The sequence below is a fragment of the Centropristis striata genome, chromosome 3, assembly GCF_030273125.1.
Source record: "Centropristis striata isolate RG_2023a ecotype Rhode Island chromosome 3, C.striata_1.0, whole genome shotgun sequence".
NCBI classification, from domain to species: Eukaryota; Metazoa; Chordata; class Actinopteri; order Perciformes; family Serranidae; genus Centropristis; species Centropristis striata.
In genome coordinates this window covers 11,679,971-11,706,421 of record NC_081519.1, presented here as the reverse complement: position 1 = coordinate 11,706,421, position 26,451 = coordinate 11,679,971, and the positions used below count along the sequence as shown (strand labels likewise).

The window sequence follows — 26,451 nt, the reverse complement described above, 5'->3', positions numbered from 1 at the left end:
TTTTCCTTTTTTCCTTTTTTCCCTTCCCTCCACATTTTAATGCTCCCTGCTCTATCATGTAAATCCCCATTCAAATTAGTTGGGCATTAGAGCCCTCAGCAGTAATGTCAGAGAGACTGAATGAGATGGGGGACTTAAGCACCTAACGAACAATGAAATTCCCAAGCCTTGGGACAGGACAATTAAGAAGCAGGCTTAGCCAATGATGAAAATTTATTGCTATCTAATACATATTTCTATTTTCTGAACACTAACCAATTTGAATGTGATTAAGGGGGGTGGGGCGCTTCATTAAAGAGACGCTGGCTCTCAGAGGTCGCTGGGAGAGGAGCCTTTTGATGTTAAATTACAAATACGGAGGAGAAAGGCACTGCCATTGTCTTTTTGGGGTCCAAGTATTGTTTTCTGTGGTTCCCCTTAAACGGGTTAGTTAACCCCTCGCTGTCCAGGAGAGATGCTAATATGACGGGCCTGGGGGAGCAAGAGGAGGGGGGCAGGAATGGAGAGGGCTTTTTAGTGGGATAATAGACAAAATAAATGCCTTAGCGTTTATTCCTTTCATCAGAATGAAAGCATCCATCCATTCATTGTTTCCTCCTTTTTCCTTGTGCGTCAGTCCGTCTGTTGGCCGCGCTCACAGTGGGTGTCTTTGGCTCAGTTAGAACCACTTGCACAGGAAGCTTTAGTGAAAAGGAAAAGAACAGAAGGAGTAAAACTAACAAGCCCATTAGAAAACAATTCAATTCATAGCAGATTCACAGTTACGCTGCCAGTAAATGCTCAGTGTTTTTCAAACTCGCCAAAATGTGTTTTTTATTTCACAGCCACAGATGTGATAAAGACTGACAGAGATTTTATTCTTTTTTTATTTATTTTTGTCAGAACATATCATGCGAAGTCTAATTGACACATCAGTCATGTTGAGTTCATGGACTTTTGCTTTTTCGGTTCTACAGTTCTGACACCTGTCCATTAAAGCAACCACACAATCTTTCTCAGATAATAAAATAAGAGTATAGACCACACTGAACACAGTGTTTTTGGGTCCAAAGCAGTGACAGGAGGGTGCTGGTGGTCCGTATATGGGCCAGCAGGAGTAAGAGGAGAACCCCAGGACAAAAACCTCCGAGCTGAGAGCCAAGGCTTCAGCGTCACGTTGTTTTCAGCCAGATATGAAACTCTGGGAACGGCTTAGCAGAATACTCAGAAGAGGGAGAACAACACATCTTTTGTTATTTAACTGTCCTGCTCGGAGAGAAGGACCATAATTCGGGTCGGAGAGGAGAGCAGCAAACTGTGCATATATCTTCTCCCCTGCAACACGCACCAGGGCCAGATTAATTTGCGTTAATGGATGCGTTCTCAGGCCTAGTTTGGAGGGGATAAAGGACATTTTCATTAACTTTCTTTATATTTAATGTTCAATTAGTTGCGGGTATAACCGGACCATAATCAGATGGAAATATGGGCAGGAATTAATGCCCCGGCAGGAAGAAAGAAAGACCAAGGGATTGGTATGCACCCAATGCAAGCTGTGTGCACATGTGTGTCTGTATTAGGGTATAATGTGTGTGCGATCATCTTCATGAGGGTGTAAAACCCCAACGCTCAGCACGCATAGTATTACAGTACAAAGGTATTAAATCTCATAAATATATTTATAGAGATTAGTTGAGATATTTACATGAATACACAAATATGTGCTGTTGTGTCAGGAGCGATGCCGGCGGGGGAAAGAGAGAGAGTGAGAGGTTTACAACAGCATAAAGAGAAAATGAATGACATGGAAAATAGAAAAATCAAACGCTTTATTGTGTGGGTGAGGCACGCTTTTATCATCCTGATAGGCAGTGTTTAGAGTCGTGTGAGTGTGTGTGTGTCTGTGACTGATGCGGCGTGTTGTGTTGCATGTCACGCTGAATGATAGGATTACTCATTTTCCCCTTAGCAGAACACAAATCACTCTTTTATCCGCCATCATTGAATCTTTCCAGGGTTAAGTGTTTATGTTCACAGCTTCTCACTGCGCTCTGTGTGTCTTTGCGTGTGTTTGTCTCTTTCTGCGCATTTTGTTTGTGTGTTCAGCAGAATATTCCACCAACCTTCAGCCGCAGCAAAGTGAAAAGCCAGAAACTAAATGATAGCTTAAAAATCGGTGACGTCTTGTCTCGCTTGTCTACGGAGCTGAAGTGTGTGTGGGTGCATGTCTTCATGTCTATCTCACACACACACACACACACACACACACACACCAACACTGAGCAGTTTACAAGCTGAGATGTGGAAACAAACAGAAAAAGAGTTGAAGAATAAATGAAAAAGGGACAAAAGCTGAAAAGAATTATTCTTAAAGGGAAGCGTTGGATTCAAGTGTGTGTGGGTGGGGTGTGTGACTATTAGTGGTAGTGTGTGTGTGTGTGTGTTTGGGGTGAGATATGAGGTCACTGTCTGGGGATTCATGGCCTGGAGTTCTGCATAGCACACTACGAAGATGATGACGACAACTCGCTCTCATTCAGTCCTGCTGCTTCATGCAGAGACTTCATCGGACAAACCTTTACGTGCCGATCTTCATTTCACCTTTTCTCCAAGTCTAATCCCTGTCTGGAGGTGGTTTAAGTAGAGGTTGTGACGGGGACGTAATCTTTTATTTTTCAGACTTTGTGTCCTGTGCTGCTCGTCTGGTGCTTCTTGACACCATGTCCCTCTCTTTCTTCCAATCACACTCTCACACAAACATGAACAAACACAAAAAAGCAAGTTCTTCACAGGTTTGCAGGTGAAAAGGATGTCCGATTGAGAAATGAAATGTCTCGAGTTAAGGCAGCCACAGTTCAACATTATGCACACTGCAGAATGTACAGTAATTGTGTGATAAAGTATTCTGATATCACAGGGGTCATGAGAAAATTAAAGGATCATCTGTCAAGGTTATGTATGTCTCAGATCTGTTTAAATGTTCCATCCTTAATGAATAACACCAGCCAGGATGACTGACGCCTTTCTGCCACATTCTCAGAATTTCACATTTAAAAATACACTGCTTCAAGACATCAACCACAATCTGTTAATTTATTTTTCTACAACCATTCAGGGAGAGGAGTACTTTCTAGTATGACAAGGACAGCAGTGGGATGATTTATCTGTGAGAAAGAGAGAGGAAGACAGATAGGGGACGCAAGACACCAACACACTGCACCCACAAACTGCTTATGTGCAGCGTGTGCTCCACTTTAAAATTAATTGAATCAACATATGAAAAAAAAAATTCTGATAACTGTATGTGTGTTTCATTAGTCCTTCATGTCTGTGCCACAATAAACTAGTTATAGCTTCAAATAATCTTTAGTCATAGTCAATGAAATTTCTTGCATAGTGAATGAAATGAATGTCCCCTCTGCTTGTATTGGCTCCAGTGTTTGTGCACTCCATCCAGCTGAATTCCTTTTCCTACTTTCAAACAATTTCATGCTCCAATTCCAAAGCCTACTGCTTCAAAGATAACGAGGGAGGGGGGGACATGGAGGAAATTCTGATCATTTGGCTAAGATTCCCTCTGAGTTCATTAGCTGCCCGCATTAATTAAAAACAAACAGGATAAATTGACCACAAATGGAATTTTGGGGTGAAATCTTGTCAGCAATCCAATAATGTCGCAAGAAAAAAAAAATATCATTTCAATTACAGTGTAAGCTGTCTAAAGCTGGGGTCAGATCTGCCCCTCTCCATTGAACTTCAGGGCTTCCCGGGCTCTGTCTTGGTGAGAGCATCCAGGGACTTGAACACAGACGATTACTGAGGTAATTTGGCTGAAAGCCCACTTGAATTGGCCCAGACCCTCGATACTATCAGCTTCACAATTAACCAACAAAAACAGATAACCTCCAAATCTCTGCAAGCCGTTGCAGCTATAATAGCTCACCGGTCCTGCCCAACACACACAAACACACACACACATGCACGCACGCACACACACACACACACTGTACGTATACAGATACAGTACAGAGGCACACACTTATGAAGTTACACACAAATGCTTGCGCAAAACCCAAATACACTGCAGGGATTTCTGTCCAATTAACATGCATGCAAAGCAATTTAGAACCCAACAAGATGTTTTTGTCTGACTGCTCCAGGGTAATTTAGCACTTCTGTTTCCACACAAGCCTGCCATGAAGGGAGGGGAGCAAGAAGCGAAGAGGGGTTAGAAAAGTGGAATGGATTTCTTGATTAAAACTGGCCTTTTTCCCCCCTCTCTCTGCGTACAGAGGCGTGAGGCTGCGGCTACACACACGCAGCAAACATGCAGCGAATCCATATGCCCTAATACAGAGGCAGCATCATTGTTAATTTCCTTTGTTAGCCGTCTGCTCCCATGGCCGATTTAATTTGTGGTGGTGTTTTAGTGAGCGCTGGGTCGGAATTGAATTAACAGACATTCGTTCACTCGTACATTCCTCTGTCTCCGGCCCGATGTGTGTGTCAGTTTTACATATTGTTCAATAATTGGACTTAGATTACTGTTGATGTGAATGCATGATCACACTGATGCCTCCCTGCAACAGACGTCCGGAGGTGGTTAGCTGCATGACGTGCTTTCTGTAACAGCTTGGCATTCATGCTTAAATTATTTCTCAGAGACATGCACTGAAAGAGGATCCTGGAAAATGCACAAAGAATGTTTATGAAAATAAGAAGCACCTTTCTTTGAAGCTTTTAACTTTGATTTGGCATCATTGTCACTCGTTCAAATGGCCCTATCTCTCTGTGTATCTTACTCACACACACACACAAACAGACACACACACACACGCACACACAGAAACACTCATATCAGGTAACTTTGTTTCAAGGTAATTAACCCTTCGCTTAGTGCCGCCCCCCTCGATAACTCTTGATAGGCCTGTCAAGTTTTGCCACGCAGCATTTCTTTTCAAAATCTTTTATTGAGATTTTCAACAGGAATTCCCAGGGGTGGGAGAGTATGAACCACATTCTTGTAATATGCCACCTATGGCATTTTTAACAATTTCAGTGAGAGATATTCCAAAGAAAATAAAAGCACATTTCTGTAATAATAGTTCTGAAATATCAGAAATAAGTAGACAAAAAGAACTAGAGCCTGCCTGATATGGGATTTTTGAGACCGTTGATGATGCTGAAGATTATTGGTGAATGTGAAGAGAATTCACCAATAACACAATATGGCAGCCAATATAGTATTTTTTTTTTAGCTGGAATGAAAATAGACCTTTTTATGTGGATTGTACACTGATTTTTTACTCTATGTCTATGTACAGAGGGAGCTACTTTCTCAAACATAAAACTTTATTAAATATATAACAAATATACATTTATATTATTTCAAATTTGAGCCAATTCTATAAATTATGGCTGAGAAAATAAAGAATAAATATCAATAAAATAAATAGCCAAATAAACCTCCTTAATGTTCTGTTTCAGTCGATTGCTGACATCTGTTGACAGATTGCTTTCTGCATTTTATATTGTGCAAAAAAGTTTTCATAAATGCACATATCGGACAGCATGAATACCAATACGCCTTTGATAGGCCAATCAGCCGATAATATCAGTCAACCGATATACCTCTGGGGCTCTAGAAAAGACTACAATATCGTTAGCCTCATAGCATATTTGCCTAAGTCATATTTGAACGTTTTCGGGAAACAAGAAAAAACACAATGTTTAGTAAGCCCATTGGTATTTTTAATTGATATTGTAACAGTAAGTTCAAATAGAAGTGTGAACAAGTTTGCATAAAAAAATTAAACACATCGATTTCATAACAGATAAAAGTGACTTAGGCAGAATATGCCCTGACTAAGGCCATTTTTCTCTTACATATAAATAACGTAGTTTGGTTTGTATGTAGCGGCAAAAATGCCAAAGTCAAAGAGATGACTAAGGCAGAAAGTGATTTTGGACTCTAACAAGTGTTCTGATTGGTTGAGAACATAGGCAATAAGGCAGAAAGATGCAGCAGTGGTAGGAGAGTAAAGTTAGGCAGATATCACAATTTGGCCAAAAAATGACTTAGGCAATTATGCTATGAGGCTAACGATATGCGTTTATGAGCTACAATATGTTAAAGTGTTGTGATTCAGGAGGAAACTCCATCAAGCGTCAGTGGCACCCCACGTTTTGACAATTTACATGAAAGACAAAAATGTACAGGAGCAATAATGCTCAGTGTCAGTCAAATATATTGTTTTATTTTGCTAATGCAGATTTGACAACATCACGCAGAAGTGCCGATTATAAGCAAAAGCAGCTGGACTCTTTTCCCCCACTACTTTCAGGCAGCATTTAGACTGCTGTTGGACTTTCAGGTCCTATATGTACTTCACATTTTGCCATGCAAATTCATGGTTAACCATTTAAAAGTTAGCGTTAGGCTGAATCCTAAAAAGCCTGACAGGGCTGCCATGGCAGTTATTGGACAGTGGACCTTGTAGAGAGAGGCTTAGCAAAGGCTGAATTGTTAAGAATTTTGAGTGTTTGTTGCCTAATCTAATTTTTCCTGTACTGTTTTGTGTATAGTTGTTTTTTTTCTCTGTACAACCTTCCATCAAGGTCCACAATAGAAATAAGATTACCAGCTTTCTTGTGCTATCCTTAATCATTTCTGAAAAATTGTAAATGGAGCCCACATTATGTACTTATTTTTACTCTTGACAGATAAAATCAATCCGTCAGGGAGCAGTAAACAGATGGAAGTGGCAGCGAGATCTAAAAAACAGATTTAAAAGATATAAAGGGCAAAATAGAAAACATAAAAGACCATTGCTGAGGAAGAAGGACAACATATGTGGTCCTCCCACCTTCACAACTCCCTCCTACTCACCCTTTCTTCACGTAATTAAACCTATAGTCACTTTCAATTAGCTAGCCTTTCTCCCCGTGCTTGCCTTTATGCAAAAATTAATTAGTCAATTAGCCAATTAACATGTGAGCAGGTCTTTGTGTTAACGAGGCTTTTACAAGCTGTGGCAACCCGGCAGTAATGGCAGACAGGCAATAGACGCCATGGGACTAGTTTACACCACACAGATCCTACACAGCCGGGCTGCTGGCACACACTCCTGGAGCACACACACACACACACACTTTAATTTACTCTGCTGCAAACCCTTAACTCATACTCCACGCAGCAGATGGACTTGCTTGCTTATTTTACCCCAGTTCGGTGATTAGATGTCTTTCATTAGGTGAATCAAGTATGTTGGGACTGGACTGGAGTGAAGCCAGCGGTCCCTGTAGACTCCTAATGTTGCTACATAGAGGCCTACCACTGCACACTGTTCCCGCTAAAAGTGCTGGCCCTTCCTCTATTAGGCCCAGACCACAAATCACCGCAGTTTATTTTGAGTGTGCATTGTACACAGACACACATCTCCCTCCCGAGTCACATAATACGCATGCCCTTTCTTTCTCACTCTGGCACACAAATACGCACAGACAGAAAGTAACTAAGCGCACAGTTTGGTTGTATCAGCGTGCGTCTGTTCTGTGTCTGTGTATAAATACGGCCCAGAGACAGCAGTAATGGCTCCTGCTTCAAATAAACACAGAGCAGAGAAGCCTCCCATCCCTGCTTCCCTCTGACCTAAATCACGGCTGGACGGACACCCCACTTCCTCACGCTGGACGTTCTCAAGGAGACCGGTGCTACGCTACCAGATCTGTGTTTGTGTGTGCGTGTGTGAATAAGTGAGAGGGCGAGCAAGACAGAGACGCAGCGAGGGTTTTGATATATTCCACATGTTGCTCGCAACCCAGACACAACAACTCCTCAGCATACGGAGGAGTGTTATGAAAAAGAGACGGGGAGAAGTTTCTGCTGCTGAGGAGAGAGGGAGTTATCGTAGCTATTAACTGGTGGGGGTGGGGTAGAAACAACACCCATGCTTTTAGGAGGAGAAAAAAAAAGAGGAAAAGTGTGAGCTGCTGAGAGTTTTAGTGTGCTGAGGTAGGAAAGAGGAGGGCACAGAAGAAGAAGAAGGAGAAGAAGAAGAAGAAGAAGAAGAAGAGAGGTCATAGAGGGTTCACGTAAAAAAAGCCCTCTGATCACCAAAACAGCTCCCCAAAAAAGAACCTGTCATTTTAGGCTCAGCTCGTACAAATACACACCTACACACACACACATTTTGTGCTGGTAGCGGAGATCTCTCTGTCAGTAAGGAGCGCCTGGCCTCCTTGAGAACGTTTATTTTCCCGTTCAGTCAATCTAAACAATCCCTTAAAAGGGATCGCAGATGTTTATAGGGCTTCACAGAACAAATGCTGCCTTTCTGACCTGCAGAAACACACACACACACACACACACACACACACACAAGCATGCAAATATATACACACACTCCCCCCAGCGGAAGAAACAGAGGCAAGTGCTTGTAATGAAGACACACGCTATGAAGGAGAAAGGGAGAGGATGGGACCAAAGAAAGCAGCCGCCACAGCTTAATGTCGCTGACATAACAAACACTCCACACATTCGCTCATATGTACAACTTTGGGACGCACAGTTTTAGTTTAACATACAGGTGATAGTTTATACTTATGGGGTAAACAGACACCTAAACCAGATCAGATAAACAAGAGAATATAGAGAATTCTTCACAGAGGAAATAGAAGAAGAAGAAGAAGAAGAAGAAGACAGAAAGACTGTGTGTGTGTGTGTGTGTGTGTGTGTGTGTGTGTGTCTGTTTTTTTAAAGGCTTGTTAAAAAGGCTGCCCGCTCTGCCTGGGCTCTAAAGCCACTCAGACAAGCAGTGTTTTAGTGTAAACACACGGTGGTTTTCCCCTTACATGGCCATGTGCTGCCAAACTGTGTTTGTGTGTGTGTATGTGTGTTGGGGATGGGTGATTATGGTCATTATTAACCTGCTCGGTGTTTGTGTGTGTGTGTGTGTGTGTTCGTGTGTGTGTGTGTGTGTGTGTGTGTGTGTGTGTGTGTGTGTGTGTGTGTCCGTGTGTGTCCGTGTGTGTGTGTGTGTACTGGACTGAGCTCATGTTCCAGAACAATGTTGTTTATACAGTGCCAGGTATTTTATGTCATTGACACTGCACCACTCTACAGGCCTATCTTTCATCTCACACACCACTGTAAACTCTCTGCGGGTTTAGGTTTATTCACACACTCAAAATATCCATTTGGCAGAAGGGGAAATTTTTACCTCTACCCCACGATTTGGAGTGCTCCTCAAGGGGTAGTGGTTGAAATCTTCTCTATGAAATCAGACATCAGTTGTGGTCGATGGTGTTCATATAAACAGATGCAACAAGTTTGTATCACGTGACTGACAGCCAGTTTGACAGCATATTATTATTAATAACAGGTTATTTGGATTAACTGACCCCACATGAGGAATATAAATGGTTTCTTTTCTAAATCTCTATGGATCACATGACTAACAGCCACCTTTTTGACCCGGCCAGTGGCTCTTACATTTCTGAAAATGTCTAAAACACATTGAAATGACATGACACAGTGGTTATCATAATTTTTCAAACTTTATTAATGAAGAACATAGTAACATTTGAGATGTTCTCATGAACTTGAATTCCAATGCCCCTCTGAAAAATCTCCATTTGGAGAAACAACAGAATAGACATTTGTCAATATCACCCATAATGACAAATACTAAAAATAGCACACAAGTCATTATACGCACAGTTCGTGGTTGTAAAACAGGCTGCAGTTTCTGTGAATCTAGGCCACAAAAACCACTGACCTAGGTTTAAGGCAAAAAACTTCCTGGTAAGGCATAAAAATGCCAGAAGTGAAGTAGTTATGGGGGGGATGTGAGCCATGGAAGTTACGTAAAAGTCCTTTACTTTTTTTTTCTCACACATTTGCCTGGGTGAAATCGGCCGCTTTTCGACCCATCCACTTTCCTTTCCTCCCCGAGTCTGATATCCGCCATTTAAAGTCCACATTGCCGTAGATCGTTACTACTACGTCTGAAAGATGGCTGTGGATGACGTATGATGTATGTGAGTCGTATTATGCTGCATGCACAAACGCCTTATATTGACATCTTTGAGGGTAGAACAGTTTCGAGGGGCCGTATATCAATAAGCTGTATGTTTAAGGGGTGTATTCAATACGTTTGAATGCAACAACCTTCAGAGCTGCAGCGGAGCGTCAGCGCTCTCGTCAGCTTTGTAGGACAACGCTGTATCTTCTCTCACACACTCTGCGCCAGTGGTCAAATAATTTCCAAATTGGTGACTTAAAAAAACTTTATCCGGGATTCTTTGTGATTGCTCTGACACTTTCCCATTCAGTTCATTAGTTCTATCTGGGGCCATATATGGCAAATAAATGAAGTTTGAGTGTTTTTATAGCCTAAAGACAGAGCAGAGTCTCCTATCTGAGGATAATGTGTCTTTATGATAGTGACTATTATAACTTTGGGCAGTTAGGCAGGGACACAGGGGAGTGTGAGGGGTTGGGGTGGGAGGGGGTCCCTTAAGTTTTGGTAATGAAGCCCGATCCATCTCTCCCTTACACACACACACATGCATATGCACACAGTCAAATCGGCCAACTCTAAAGGCTCTGAGGGCACCGAACACTGTGATTACGACCGGCTGGCCATGAAAAATTAACAGGTTTATCTCTTTCCTCTCTCTCTCTCTCTCTCTCTCTCTCTCGCTCTCTCTCTCTCCTCTGTGTCTCTCTGCCCCGCTCTTTATGGTAGTTACTCTTTGTACGCCCCCATCCCCCTGTTCTGTCCATCTCCACTCGTCTCTACCTCCAGCCCAGCGATACTTTTCCAATTTTCCTTCAGTGTCTCCCACTGAGCCCAGGGGAGGACTGGGGGAGAATGGAGCTGTGATTAAGTTGATACATTCGAGATAATAAAGGCAGAATGGCTATCATTCTCTCCTCTCTCTTGTACGCTTAAAGCCCTCCACCACACCCCGCACGCCCTTTTTCTGTCTCCGCCCTGGGCAGGTTGGACACTGATAGACGAACTGTATGTAAGGACAATGGATAGGAGCGGCGTAGGGAAGAGAGGGAACCGCTACAGATACATACGGACGGTTTCGTCCTCGACTCATTGCTTGATATCGTACATTACTTTAGTGCAGTTTCACTTGGCGGTGTCACACATGTTAGAGTCGGGAGGAGATATGCTCAAGTTGTGCTATCGGCTACAGCTTCTGTCTGTCCTGTCTGTTTTATTCTCTAATTTCAGTCCTTCACATTCTCTGCCTGCATGTCTGCATTGCAATATTCTGTGTCTGTGTGTTTGTCATCAGTTCCCACATCGTTGACACTGTTAACCTGTCTAATGGCCGCAGTCAGTGGCATTTATTCCAGCACCTCGGGTATAATAAGTGCCTTGTTGACACTGTGCTGACTGTGAGCTCAAACAGGCTTTTAAGGATGAAAAAAGTGTGAATTAGGACAATAACACTTGTAATCATGTTAAAATTGCAGAATACATCTTGCACATTTATGTCTTTGCTGTCCTGCTTTCAAAAGTAGGGCGGGTACCATCAGAAATTATTTCTGCAGCAGTGCCAATACCAAAAAAAATACTTTTTTCAAAACCTTTCAAGGAATATAACCTTGTTTTTATATTTTGGTTCAACACCCAGTCCTTGGTGTTTTAAACGGTGCTAAAAAGCTTCAGTGTTTACACGATTAGATTTACATGACTGTTAAAAATGTGCTTTTATATAACATATACAGTCATCTGACACCAACAGAGAGCATGAGGACCACTTGAATTTCACCCAGACTATCCACAAACCTCCAGAATATACAGTAAATATTTATAAATATAGTACGCAAGCATGGAGTTTTTTTTATTTCGATCTCTCAGGCACATACACACCTACACCTACCTCTACACGCACATATATACAAGCCCACAATTACAAATAAAAACTTCATGTCACACTTAATCACTCAGTAACCTTGTAATTTATGGTGCTTTCAGTCTGCTTTGATCTTTTTTTATGTTAATACCTTCATTTGCTTCTCACTGAGTGTTAAAATTGCTGTACTCATCTTACTGTCGCCTAAATATTGACACGCTTAGACTTTAATGGCAGAAGAACTGGCCTTGACACTGCTGCAAAACACACACACACACACACACACACACACACACACACACACACACAAAAGGGTCCGGTAAAAACAGTCCGAGGGGAAACGGACAGTCGAGTGCTCTTCTGCCAACGGAACACTTTGTTCCTCCAGAACGTAAACATACTGATTTATCTCAACAGCTCTCTTCAAACACGGCCGCCTCTCTTCCTCTCCTCCTCTCTTCTGCAACCTCTCTTTCTCTCCAGCTCAATGCCCTGCTGCACCCCGCTGCCCTCTCTCACTTTGGGAACTTGTGATGTCTGTGTTAACGCTCACACGATCGCCTCTCTCTCTCTACCTCACGTCAGTACCCTTCCCGTGCAAAAACGAGCTTGCCCTCTCAAACACTCCAAACCCGTCACACCGGCCCCTGCACGAGGTGGAGAGATGCTGAGAGCAGCTTTGGAATAGAATAACAAATCAAGCCCTACAAACTACAGATGACCAGCCTCTTTTGCTAGCCTGCACTCGTGCTGCCCTCCCCCCCCCCCTCCCCTTTTTTTTTCTTTTACAGTTTGGCTGAAAAACACGGCACCTTCTTTTTCTGTTTCCTTTTCTCTTTCTTCTCTCTCTCAGGATAGAAGTTTGATGGCTTACACTGATTCCGACGTCACAGCCAGACTGACAGTTGACATTCTCTCTTCTTTAAAAACCTGCCCTGCTCCTTTATTTCCCTCGCTCTGCTCAGATTGCCAGACTATTGTCAGAGGTATAGCACTGAGGGGGGCAGGGAGGGGAGGGAAGGAGAGATAGCAGCTTTCATAGTCTTCTGATTGTGTGATTTCCGGGTGTTGGGGTGAGTGGAAGGGAGGTAGAACAAAAGTGAAAGCAGAAAGTGAATGGAAGGAATAAAGGAGACAAAAGGTAAAAGGGAGTAGAGGTGGATAAAAGGTGTCACTTGATCATGTTTAGGTCTGCTACAGTAACAAACAGGGAAGCAGCATGATCAGAACAGGTGATGAGGAAGAACAACCCCAGACGGTGGACAGCTGGCATCAACAAATGTTAGAGTGACGCTTCTTGAACTATTTCTGATCAATTTCTGAGAATAAATAATAGCCATATCTTTATGAAGTGTTTTTTCTTTCCCCCACAGCTGCAGCTATGGACCACACGTGCAGATAATCAAGTTAATAATAGCTTCACTCAATAGAGCCGATCAAATCAATTGTTTACCGTGTGCAGACCGGTCACTAGAGGCCATGTGTGGATCCACTTACAGCTGGAGGTCAGCCGAGAGACAATGGGCTGCTTCAAGCTCTGTTTACACTCTTTCCAAAAGAAATAACTTTAATTCTTAATCAAATGTTATTGTTTTGCAAGTCACAAATCTCTGGCCTTTGTATTCAAGTCCCAAGTCCTACACTTTCAAGGCCTGAACAACTCATAATGCACTTTTCACCAAATATAAAGTCATTTTAACAACTGAGTTATAATATTTTACATTGATAAACATCATGAATGCTTTTTTTTATTATTTGTAGTTTTTTGATGTTATTTTATTTGTTACAAATTTGTTCGAACAAGTGCAACTGAAGTTAATGTTTACATTGTACTTTCAAAACATAGTGCTAGGCTTGTGGGGGGATATCAAGTATTTCCAAATCAAGAAGTTCAAGTCCAAGTGAAATCACAAGTCATTTGAAGTAAAGGCCAAGACGAATTTCAAGTCTTTTTGGTTTTGTAAAGTCTGGTCTAGAGTCACCAAATTTGTAAGTTGGGTCTAAGTCATGTGACTCAAGTCCACAACTCTGGTCTCAGTCTTGTTTTACTTTAAATGCAGACCTTAAGTTTATTGTTCTTGGACTAATTTTTCATTCATTATTTATTCATTATCCTTAACTGCTTATCCGCACTCTGGTCGCTGGGGGGCTGGAGCCGATCCCAGCTGACATTGGGCGAGAGTCGGGGTTCACCCTGGACAGGTCTCCAGACTATCACAGGGCTGACACAAAGAGACAGACAATCACACTCTTATTCACTCCTACAGGCAATTTAGAGTCACCAATAACCCTTAGTGCATGTTTTTGGACTGTGGGAGCAATAAGTTCTCCAACATAAACGACAGAAGAGGTCATGTGTCAGTATCACAAATTACAGCACGTAGTGACATATCGCGGTGTGGCTCACGGGCTCACGGTACAATGGCGCATTCTAAAAATAGCACACACAGCCAACAGTTGTAAAAAAAAGGAGACTGCAGTTTCTGTGGATTTTTGTTGTAAAACCACTGACTTTAGGTTTAGGGCAAAAAACTTCTGGTAAGGCCTTATAAAAGACAGTTTAAACAGTAAATGTACGTAACTGCCGCAATTTACGTAAAAAAACCCAAGTTACGTTCAAAAATGTGATTCACGTTATTTAGGTAAGCAACGTAACTTAAAATTAAACTTAAAAATGGTTTGCTTTTGTTTTCACACGGGACACGAACCCCGCTCTCCTGGGTGAAAGTCCGCTGTTGTTTGACCCATTCACCACCCCAACCACCAACTGACTGCACTGCAAAAAAAAGGAAAAAAAGGGTGAACTCAAAATTTCAAGGCAACAAACTTCAATAAAATTTTAAGTTGGACAATTAAACTAAATATTTTAAGTTTTGCTTTTGAGTTTGCTCAACTCTGAATTCAGATTTATGTCAACTCAACTGTAAGTTGTACTTACTTATAATTTTACATTGTAATAACCTTTAATCCTTACTTCTGCAATGTGCTGAATTGGCACGATTGTAACGCCGCTATGAAATGTCAGCTAATGTTGCGACCACAATTTTGAGTTAGCATTGATACGCTAATGGCTACTCTTGTAGCTGTAACAAGCAGCGCCGCTAGCATCAGTTAGCCGCTAGCTTTCGCTAATGACCGAATTTCACCGCTTTCCTGCATTTCACAACAAAGAAATAAGAACTATTGTCCCTTGTTGTGAACCCCAACTTAAAGATATAGGCAACAGCAACTCACAAACTTGTTTTTGAGCAGACAACTGGCTTCCTTTGTTGTGCTAACTTACATTATTGCCCTAAATGTCAATAATTTATATTTCCAAGTTTTACCAACTTAAATCACTGTTTTAGGCCAAAAAATACAAGTTGGCTTTTTTTGCAGTGTGCGGAATCCGCCATATCTTCGTTTGGCTGTCAATCACTATAACGTCAGCAAGATGACGGCGCCCGCATTACAGCGGACGGTGAAATTCGTAAATAAAGCTTGTTTTTCACTGCCTGTATACACAACCTATATTGACGTTTTTACAGGAGGACAGGCTGGTGTGAGGAAGCTGGAGTACGAACCGTGCTAACCACTACACCACCCCGGGACTAATTGTATTTATGGTAAATATATTGATTGGTTTTCCATACAAGTTCAATGCATCTATAGAAAAGTACCCTCCTTTGAAAATGACATATTATTGAAATGACATGAAACTATACGTTGCTGACTTTATTTGAGGATATATGACAAACCTTAGGCACTTTGCAGTTCAGACTTTTGCTGGGAGAAAATTCAAGCTTCATGCATATCTACTCCTCTTTAAATTTAAACTGAATGCTCCTGATGGACAGTGACAGTAAGAGTCAAAGTAACTTATCCCCACCTACTGTTACCTTCGCTGTACATTGTTTACATCTCTTATCACTTCCTATGCTCCTTTTTTTCTTCTTCTTTTTTTCTGCCTTCCACTTCTCACAAGGAAATATTTCCGCAGCAAAAGGCACCGCTCTTGTAATTGAGTTTGTCCATGTGGAAAAACAATACAAGCCAGAAAAATACTTAATGCCTGGTATTTTGTATACATGTCAGATCGCATGAGTGTAAGTTTAAATTGGGACCGTTTGTGCATTGTGAGTGAAAAAGAGGGAGAAGAGCTGAGTAGAGATGAGGCTATGAAAAAAAAGACAGAAGAGACAGAGATGAAGTGGCACGGTGCTTAAATGCTCTACACATGGACAGGAAACACTTTTTCAGTTTTATCTTTGATACAGAAAGATGTATGTGAGACTGTGTTAGCACCAAACACATGACAAATTAAGACTTTATTATCTTTGAGCAATGGAGGAAATCACCTTTACTCAACCACTGTACTGCAGTACAATTTTGATTTTACTTGAGTATTTGCGTTTATTATTTTTACATTCACGACACATGATTATCAAATCAAATATGGTAAATTATTATAGATTAAAAAATCCAACAGCACGGCTGGACTAACAAGTTATGTGACCCCTGGGGCAAAGGTTTGTAGTTGGACTGGAACCAAAAACCAAAGAGTAGTCACATGTGATTACTGTATAAAATGTAATTTTAAAACTTGATTTCGGCACATAGGCCCTCTATAAGACAGGGCCTAAAAGATTAGGAATTAACCAGTAGCCAACTTAGTTGATAATGTACTTTATAAATTTGCAATTAATCGATCCACGTACAGTCATGGAAAACATTATTAGACCACCCTTTTTATTTAATTTCTTTTTCATTTTAATGTCTGGTACAACTAAAGGTACATTTGTTTGGACAAATAAAATGATAACAACACAATTAGCTCATGAGAGTTTAATTTAAGAGCTGGTGTCTAGCCATTTTCCATGGTTTTATTGATAATGTGTGTAGTGTAAAGCTTTGGATAAAAAGCTTTGGATAAAAGCTCTATATAAGTGCAGTCCATAATGATTTTGGTTAATACCAAGAAAACCATGTTAAATGGCTAGATATCAGCTCTTAAAATAAACTCTTATGAGCTAATTTTGTTGTTATCATTATATTTGTCCAAACAAATGTACCTTTAGTTGTACCAGGAAGTAAAATGAACAATAAACTGAAGAAAACAACAGTGTTCTAATAATTTTTTCCATGACTGTATATTAAATCAACTTGCAAACAGTAAACATGGGGCTGTTGGGGGTGTGGAGCCCAAAACAACACAAAGATTTAAATTAGTTCAGTCCTTATCATCCATAACATTAAAATCCTGCTTATGTGTGAAAGCATCAGTAGTAATTATCTAACATGTTTTAAAGTGCTTTAAAAATTAAGTTGAGTTGAGTTAACAATATAATGTATAAAAAGCACTTTTAATTTAAGTACATTTTCAATTCATGTACTTTTACTGCTGTACATTTGGAATGCAACTCTTGGTCATTTTTACATACACACGTGTGACATTGTTACTTTTTTTCAGATAAAAGGATCTGAGTACTTCATTTACCACTGTCTCTATATAGGGATGCACCGATTGGTGGATGCCGATACCTGTGTATTTTTTGTTTGGTTTAATATTTTTCCCTCCTTATGTGCCAAGGAAACTGAGAAATAAAAAATATCCACTAAGTAATAATAACGATGAATGAATGAACTGCTTTGAAGTCCTTCAGCTTTTCATTGCTTTGAATGAGTATTAAATCAACCATACAAATCTAACCTTATTACAAATAAAAAAGACCATTTAAAAAATAACAACTGCTCTAAAAGCATTTTATCCAGCTATACAACTATCTACTCAATGAGTACTTACACAGAACAAAAAACCTTATTTTTGTGAAAAATTTAAATTGAATAGGGCTATTTTTCACTGTGTTTTCCATACAGAAAAAAACATTTTTGTTGGTGATCTTCCTCCAAGACAGTAAAATAGTCACATTTTCTTTCACTTTTATTTGTGAACAAACCCCATGTGTACAGCACCCATTGCCCTCTCACCTCATGTGGAGTCGTGTCCGGCCAGTGGCTTCTTCTCCAATTCAGCCGCTACAGTAGCAAAATGTACTAATCTGCTTACTTTCTGTTTACTTTCCTTTTATTATGGTCAATTAATGGAAAGCTTGAATACACTAAGTAACCTATGCCTCAAATAATAGTAGCATTTAAAATAAACTGTCGAAACACTTGTTACTTAGCATAAACAATACATGACGGGCCACTTACAAAGATGTCACGGCCATCAAACAACAACCTGAAATCATAATTCTTTTTGTGGTAAAACAGGCAACATCAGAGGTTGATATGGACAAGTTTTACTTTGTTTTTCCATCTGGTGGGTAATAAAATGTAACCCTAATAAGAGGACATGATATGGTTAAGTATTTGAGACATGTTGGAAAACATGAACATTATTTTTGCTGAATTAATTCAAGCACAGTTTAAGGTTCAAATCAACGGCAGCGGAAAACCTCTTTTTTTCCTGTCTTTTTTTCTGAAGAGGCGTCTCCCTCTCAAGCCCTCGCCCCCCCCCTTTTCCTCTCTCTGCCACTCGTCCGTCTGTGTGATGTGTTTAAGCCAATCCCATAATAAAGGATGCGGCCATACATATTCATGATAGAAATCTAGTAATTAGTAAACCCCCCCATGCACACACACACACACACACACACACACACACACACACACACACACTGGCTTCATGCATATGTATGTCCTTGGCAAACAAAGGCAGTGGCAGCATGGGGCATTCTCTATTAACACACACATCCACGTGTGATGGCACAGATAGCAGCCCTGCCACTCACACACACACACACACACACACACACACACACACACAAAAACACATCTATGTGCACCGTCACACACACACACACACACGCACTGAAAGATGTCAAGGTTCAGAGGGGAGGGGTTTCCTCATCAATACAGAACCTATAATTTCCTCCAGCTTGAAAAATAGCCTTAAACACAGACTCACATCCACACTGACTCCCCACTACTCACTCATTCATTGTCTAACTAACACACACACACACACACACACACACACACACACACACACACTGACAGCCCTACATCACTATTGCATCACATTTAACAAAAGCAAGGGAGGCATATTTAAGAATCCAAACCCTAGTGGGATGCTGCCTCCTCAACTCCCGTCTCTCTCTGCAAACACTCTTACACACACACACACACACACACACACACACACACACTCCCTGAATGTTATCTCTCACTGAACAAAAACAGCTGAATGCAAGCGAGAATTGGAACAATCAATGCAAAATGATTGCGTCATGTGAAGTGCGTCTGTTGCTTTGAACCTAAAGGGTTGGGGGGTTTAGCTTTTGTGGAACAGGGGTTTTATGCCATCTGACATCCTGAGCCTTCCAGCAGAGAAGTTTCGATCCACTTTTTGCTGAATTAGATGATACAAAGACGAGGGAGACAGGCGAGGTGAGGAATGAGTTATAGGTGACAACAATGGAAAGGGAGAGAGGATTTGACAAACTGACAGTAAGAGAGAGAGGTGAGGAGAGTGGAGTGATACTTAATGCAGCATTTCTTACGAAAAAAAACTCCTTCTTTGACTATTTCTTACTCCCAAATAATTGTTTGACTTCCTGTTATACTTGAGGGTGTCAATAAACCGAAAGCGATTGTCACTGTAAAACTTCATTAAATTGCTCAGGATTTTATTTGCTTCAATCACTGAACTGATCCAGCCTATATTTGGGAGAGGCTTCTATATGGAACGGGCCTCTAGTCTCTTTTCACTAAACTCTTGTTCAGCAAAGACAGGAAATACTATCAAATTGTTTATTTTAACCAGTATAAATATCACTTGTATAAAAATATAGGCTATCAAATAACATTTCAATTACAAATCATTTGATCTAGCTCCGACAGACAGTGCATCTAGGCCAACTTCATGCTCTGAGAGAGAGTCATGTATCAAAGGAGAGTCTACCTTGGAGAGAGAGATATTGATGCTCAGGCTGTACTTTTTTTTCCCGTGCTGCCATTGCACTCGAACGTGAGCGTCACTGGCTCTCGAGACGGTTAGGGACGCTTGTTTTATGGCACCCAACATACCAGAACAACACTTCTCTTTATTTGGCTTATCGAAAAAGAAAAGATAGGTTGTCACCACTTTAATTTGTGTCTCTTGTTTACTGTGCCTGTAAATCTAAATGAATTATACTTTGGCGCTCATGGTTTCCGGAAAATAAGCTAAACTTTTGAATTGCAGAGAATATAAGCAATCTAATGATATGTACCATGTCCATATTGGCAAAACAGCTTAGAACAAGTTCAAGTGGGTTGTGGTTGACCCAGTGGGCTTTAAGCGGTTTAATACACTATCAATGTCAACCAGAACAGGTCTCTAACTGAGACATGCATTTATTTGGTGAAATGTGTAGCCACACCCAGTCAGTAAAAAGAGACTTTGTTAAATTGGGGCTCAGATTTAAATTGCAGTTTAACGGTTTGTCTTACAATCATGGTCACATGTGACAAAGAGAGTGACAGATTAAATACAACTGAAAATTTGACTGAAGATAAGTGGAAATAGTGTGTCTCTATTAGAAATTAAATCTGCATCTTTCATCCTTAGTAAAGGATGAGAGGAAAAGGAAGATATTACACAATAACTAACAACAACAAAACAGCCAATGATGTTATTACAACCTAGAAACGTTTGGTCTTGCAAGTTACTTAAAATGACATTTTTGTTTAAGATAAGAGAAAGATTTTATTTCGAGTGGAGACACATTTACGGCACAGCTGAGGTAAATGTAAACAGGTTGTACAAATGTTAAATGTGCACAGTTTGGTTGAGTATGACTGACCTGGTGAAAGGGAGGCCATGGAGCAAAAACAATGCCAAACTTATTCCATCATTGCTGAAGAAAGAAGATGGCAGCAGGGAGCGGAAAAAAAGAAAAGAAAAGTAGGTCAGAAGGACTGCAGCGCTGCACACCAGAGACAAATGGATTATTTCTTCACTTAGTGAAAGGGGAAAAAAAGCCAGGACAGTTATGAATGAATTACAGTAAATTAATTAAAACATCTGGCATGGACTCTCTAAATTTTGAAATGTGAGAACAAAGACATAGCAGGCACTCATTCCTTTTTTTAAACTTTATGGAGCACTGCATGGTATATATGGAATTAATATAGAGCTAGAACCTGAAAATATAAACTCAAACCGATTTCACTGAAGACTTCAACTGTGATTGTCTGTCAGTCATAATGCTGATTTCATTCAGAGTGAAAAATATGTGGTCTAACGCCGCCAATGCTGTTGTACTCACGTATAGATTTAAATGTTTCTGCTATTTTAATTTCCTTACTCTGAAGGCTATAAAATCTACTCTCCTCGGGAGGGAAAAAGCTGCCACTAAGATTATAAAACATAAAAGGCAAAATTTTCCAGGCCACAGACAATAGAACTATCTGCGCTCAGGTAGCCACAGTCCAGTGAAACTATTTGAACAGCACCACCAGCTGAGAGTGCTCTCTGTCCTTATTATCACATCCTCAAATGTACGCACACATGCACACGCACACGCACACGCACACGCACACACACACGGGTCTGCACACAGAGAACGGCCTAACGCTTCCTGAACAGGCTCATCTGAAGTTGTAATGGGTCAGGTATAAAGGGCTTTTTTGTGTGCATGTCAATCAGAGGAGTATGAAAGCCTATGAGCATGCAGAGAAAATGAGAGGTTTGCCACAAAGAAACATTCAGCCGCCTAAAATAATACCGCTCAACAGCCATTCAGAGACTCTCTCACTTTAGCATATGAATCATAGTGAATAATCAAGTTTCTACCGGAGGAAAGGCCTTTAAATTAGATAGCAACAGCACTGAGGTGCAAAAAAAGAATAAATAAGTAGCGATAGAGATCTGATGTTGCCGTGTTCAGGTATTTGCTCGATTTTTATCATGTGCAATGTGGATCATAAAATGGTAATACACCTGCAGCATGTTTACCGGACTCTGCTGTTGCAAAGTCATTGATCTCAGACAAATGCAGAAGAAGTCTGTAATGTGTTATGTACTTACTTTACATATTAGGGATAAGAAACCCCCTCGGTCCTACTCACCGGACACACAATGACCATAAACTGTGTACAAGATAGCTACCATTAGGTCACCCATTGAGCTACTGTTTTGAAGCCTTGAGTTTTATCATTTTCACCATCTTGTTTCTGAGAGGTTGGAGCTGGGGAGGAACTCTAAGCTAAATCCTAAATTTCCAGCTAAAACTAGAGCCAGCATCCACAACTCATGTGAACTGTGTTATGAATTGGGACGCTAATTTTGGTTACTGGAAAAAAAGACGAGAAACAAAATGTATTTATTTGGGGGAAAAAATAAAAAATTCAGTTCAATTCAATTCAACTTTATTTATAGAGCGCATTTCATGCACAAGGCAGACTCAATGTGCTTCACAATATATACATAATTACAGTTGAAAAACAAAACAAAACAAAACAGAAAACAAGCAAATACAAACAATTAGAAAAAAAATCAATTACAAATTAATTGAAGAGTGCAGGTAGACAAGCTCTGCCATATTCACCACATACACACTTACTTACTCACACATGTGCACCCACTCCCACAACCACACGTACACAGTTCAACCGAATGCTGTTGAAAAAAGATTGGTTTTTAATCTGTTTTTAAAAATGGCTACTGATTTGGCATGTTTAACTGAGTCAGGCAGGGTGTTCCACTTTCGCGGGGCATAAACACTAAAAGCTGGGTGTCTGGAATGCGCTGCTTAGCCTGCTGCCCCGTGACCTGACCGCGGAAAAAAGGACGATAAAATGGATGGAAAAAATTAAAGAATAAAAAAATAAACAAAAAAAAATGAGCTGCTGACTCCTGAACACTGAACAAGACATTTTTGGGCACTGTAACAATTGCCAGTCATGAACTAAAAAACACTGTTAAATGGTCATGATTCGAAGATGAAAACACAGACAACATCAATAAACAGTTAAACAGCTATTTAAATGTACACAGGTCCATTGTATGCATTGCTACACCTATTTTTCTCTAAATAGGACCATCAATTACTAAATTAACATCATGCTATACTGTAGAAGACTTGAATCTAGTGATTGAGACAATTTTTAAAAAATCCACATTGTGGGACTAATAAAGGAATATCTTATCTTATAAACTGATTATATTATATATATTAATGTTTACTGATGTAATAAATCATGTGAGAAGTAGGGTAATTTTCTCAATACTTCTTTAACATATTTTTGCAGCCAGTGGAGTCGCCCCCTGCTGGCCATTAGAAAGAATGCACAATGCGCTTCTGCATCAGCTTCACTTTTCAGACCCGGACGCTTCATCCATTTCTGTTATGCAGTCTATGACAATGACACACCCCTACTGGGTTGGGTTTTTGGTTTGTGAGGTAAATAATGCCGGAAGAAGCCAGATCAGGAGAGAGAAAGGGATGTGAGAGAGGAAGAGGAGGAGGAGCAGGAAATGAACTAAACTCTGGTAAACTGCACCTGCAGGGATCTCCTCCTGTGTATAATGAGAGTGTTTAATGAGCGCACACTGCTTAACGCCTCCGTGTGTCAGTGTGTCAGTGTGTGCGTCCGCCAGTGTGTGTGTGTGTGTGTGCGTGCGTGAGTGTGATAATTGAATAGAGACACAGTCTTCATTCCAGCCCCCAGCGCCCGCACAGGAAAATAACTCATGAATACATTTTGTGTGTCCGTTGCACATTTCTGTTGTTCAAGTTCCTCTCTCCCGTTACTGGCGATGGGTGTATAGAGTGCCCATTGACAAACTAGGGGAATAATATTACAGTTAAGTGGTCTAATAAAAAACGGAGAAATATGAATAATTAAAACATATTACTTAATCTAAATGCAGGTGGAGTAAAGCTCTGTGGCACGGAGGCCTAAATAAGCCACTCAGGCTGAGTGAGAATAAGCCCCGTACATTCTGGGAGTACTACGGGGCTTCCTGTAGGCTTAGACACACGACACTATGTGTGCTTGTGTGTGTGTGTGTGTGTGTGTGTGTGTGTGGGAACATGCGATGATGTAAACAAAACGTGAGGTGTGACAGACGATGCAAAACAGGAAAGCAGGAAAATGCCAGACAATGAACAAATATAATTAATAGTGGGACAATGTAATGAGATGTTTATTGCATAGAAGAGAGCGGGACATGAAAAAAAGGGGATGTGAGGGAGGGATAAACAGTGAGAGGGAGAAAGAGAGAAAGAGGAAGGGAGGGAGGGAGGTGGTGGTTGAACGATGAGCAGCTCAATTTATCAAACCCCTTTGCTGGGGGAGACTAATTAATTTGTTTGTGTGATTGCTTTTCCGCACTGTGCACATATACACACACATATTTGCCAACACGCACAGAAACGCACAGAAACGCACACACACACACACACCGCTGCCACCTAACCAACCTGAGCACACACACACTGACAAAGTGTACAGCACTCTCTCTCTGTCTCGTTCTTTATCTTCTTCTGTCTCCCTTTTAATATCTCATTTCCCCTCACTATCTCACTCTTCACTTCCTTGTTTTTGTTTGGTTTTCCTCTTGTTAATACGCGCATGTTTCCACGTCAAATCAAGCTTTTAAACGGTCTCTTGGTGCGTTGTTCCCTGTGTTCCACAAGTTTGTTGAGTAAACTGCATTGAGATTCTTATTTTAATGTGCCTCGAAACAAAGCAGAACCAGTTAAACTCATACCTTATAGTGTCTGTTAAGACAGAAGAAGAACAAGGGGGGAAATAATGACAAGTGAGTTTATTTTGAATAATTTAATTACATTTTTTTTTAGATGGAGATAGAAATAACATCTGTCAAGTATTTAAATGCACAAAATAACCCCTTTCCTTTTTTTTTAATGACCAGAAAAGAAAATATGGTAGTTTTTTTAGTGAGTTGAATGAAAAAGTATATATTAAAAATAAATTATTTTTGTTTTTGTTTTTATGCACTTATTTATTTATAGAATCCCTTCTGATGGTAATTGTCGTATATGCTTGCGATTGAGAGCAATATTGCTGACTGGATATAACCTGTTGAGCCATTAACATAACATGAATAGCTGTACTCTTCTTTACTGTTAATGCACGTGACATACATGAGTTAGACTTCATCCCTGAAATTTCCAAATTTGTGGACGGAAACAGTATCCATTAGTTTTCTGCCTGTCAGAGACACAAATGGTTTACAGAAATATCATTAAAAACTTAATTATTTTGAAACATAAGATAAGATAGAACTTTATTTATCCCGAAGGAAATTCTGGATCCAGATTGCTCCAAAGCCTCCAAAACAATTACAAAAACAATCACAATATAGGATAATATAAGAAGAATTTATAATATTGCCATTTCATCATTGGTGAATCCTGATGGCAACCAAATTAGGGTTTTACTCGATGGCACTGCTCTTGAAGTTACAGGTGTATCTAAATACATTAGAATATCATAGAAAAGTCAATTTCCAGTAGTTCAAGTCAAATAGCCCCAACCAAGGATTGAGTGCATATAGACTTTTCAGAGGCCAACATTTCCATATTAAATATACTTTTTAAAATTGGTCTTTTGTAATATTCAAATTTTATTGAGACACTGAATTTTAGGTCTTCATTAAATGTAGAACATAATCACTATAATTAGAAGAAATTAAATAAATTAAGAAATGAAATGTTTCATTCTGTTTAATGGATCTTTTTAATGTGTTATTTCCACTTATGGAATTGAATTACTGACATAGATAAACTTTTCTGTGATATTCTAATTTACTGAGATGCAGCTGTAGTTTCCCACAATACAAAAGCAATAAGCTAGCTAGTAGTCAGCTAGACGCTAACAGTCTTCACCATGCTAACGTTATCTTTTAGCTAATGTTGAGCTTACAGTTTTCAGTTGTGCTAGCTTATGGTTAACAGTAAGCGAACATTTTTAAGTTAGCGGTAGCTCACCTTATTTTGAGCAACAATCTTCCCACCATAGTTTTGCAGTAAATAGTGATGCTAACGTCACTTTTTTGGTAATTTGGTTCGCTTTTAAGCTAACGTTTCATGACCAGCAAACATAATTATCAAAATTTAAGGCTCTATTATTCAGACACTGATGCTGATACTAGACTAACTGGCACAGTGGTGGTAATGGAGCTTAGTGGAGCGGCGTGTCTCATCAGGTTGTAGGCAGGCCGTTTATCATGCTTTAAACCTGTCTGGAGGCACAAAAATATAGGAATTTCATTAATGGCAATACTTTTGACAAACATGATGATAGGCCTCAATGTATCTATCAGAAAGAACATATATAAGCATTTTTCTTCCCTTGGAGATATTTTGTCTAGAAAAAAAGCACAGGTGTTACTAATAGCATTAACGATGGCTTTACTCAGTAAATCATAAGAGTGAGCCGACATGCACAGTACCAGAACCATGAGAGCAAGGCACCTATATGGAATTTAACCACTACTTAATCATTTATTTTTATTATTAACAACTGTGCTTTTCCTACTGAGTCACCTCAAAATGCCTTCTGTAAATAATACTCAGAGAGGGCACTTGAATGGAT

At 40.1% G+C, this 26,451-nt stretch overlaps 1 protein-coding gene across 1 annotated transcript in view; it reads right to left on the bottom strand.

Moving 5' to 3' along the window:
- Positions 1-26,451, bottom strand: part of foxp4 (forkhead box P4) — a 244,184-nt gene that overhangs the window by 157,991 nt on the left and 59,742 nt on the right. The window contains exon 2 of the mRNA XM_059328894.1: positions 20,688-20,741. The gene's annotated coding sequence lies outside the window, so the exon portion shown is untranslated. The remainder of the gene's footprint in view (positions 1-20,687; positions 20,742-26,451) is intronic.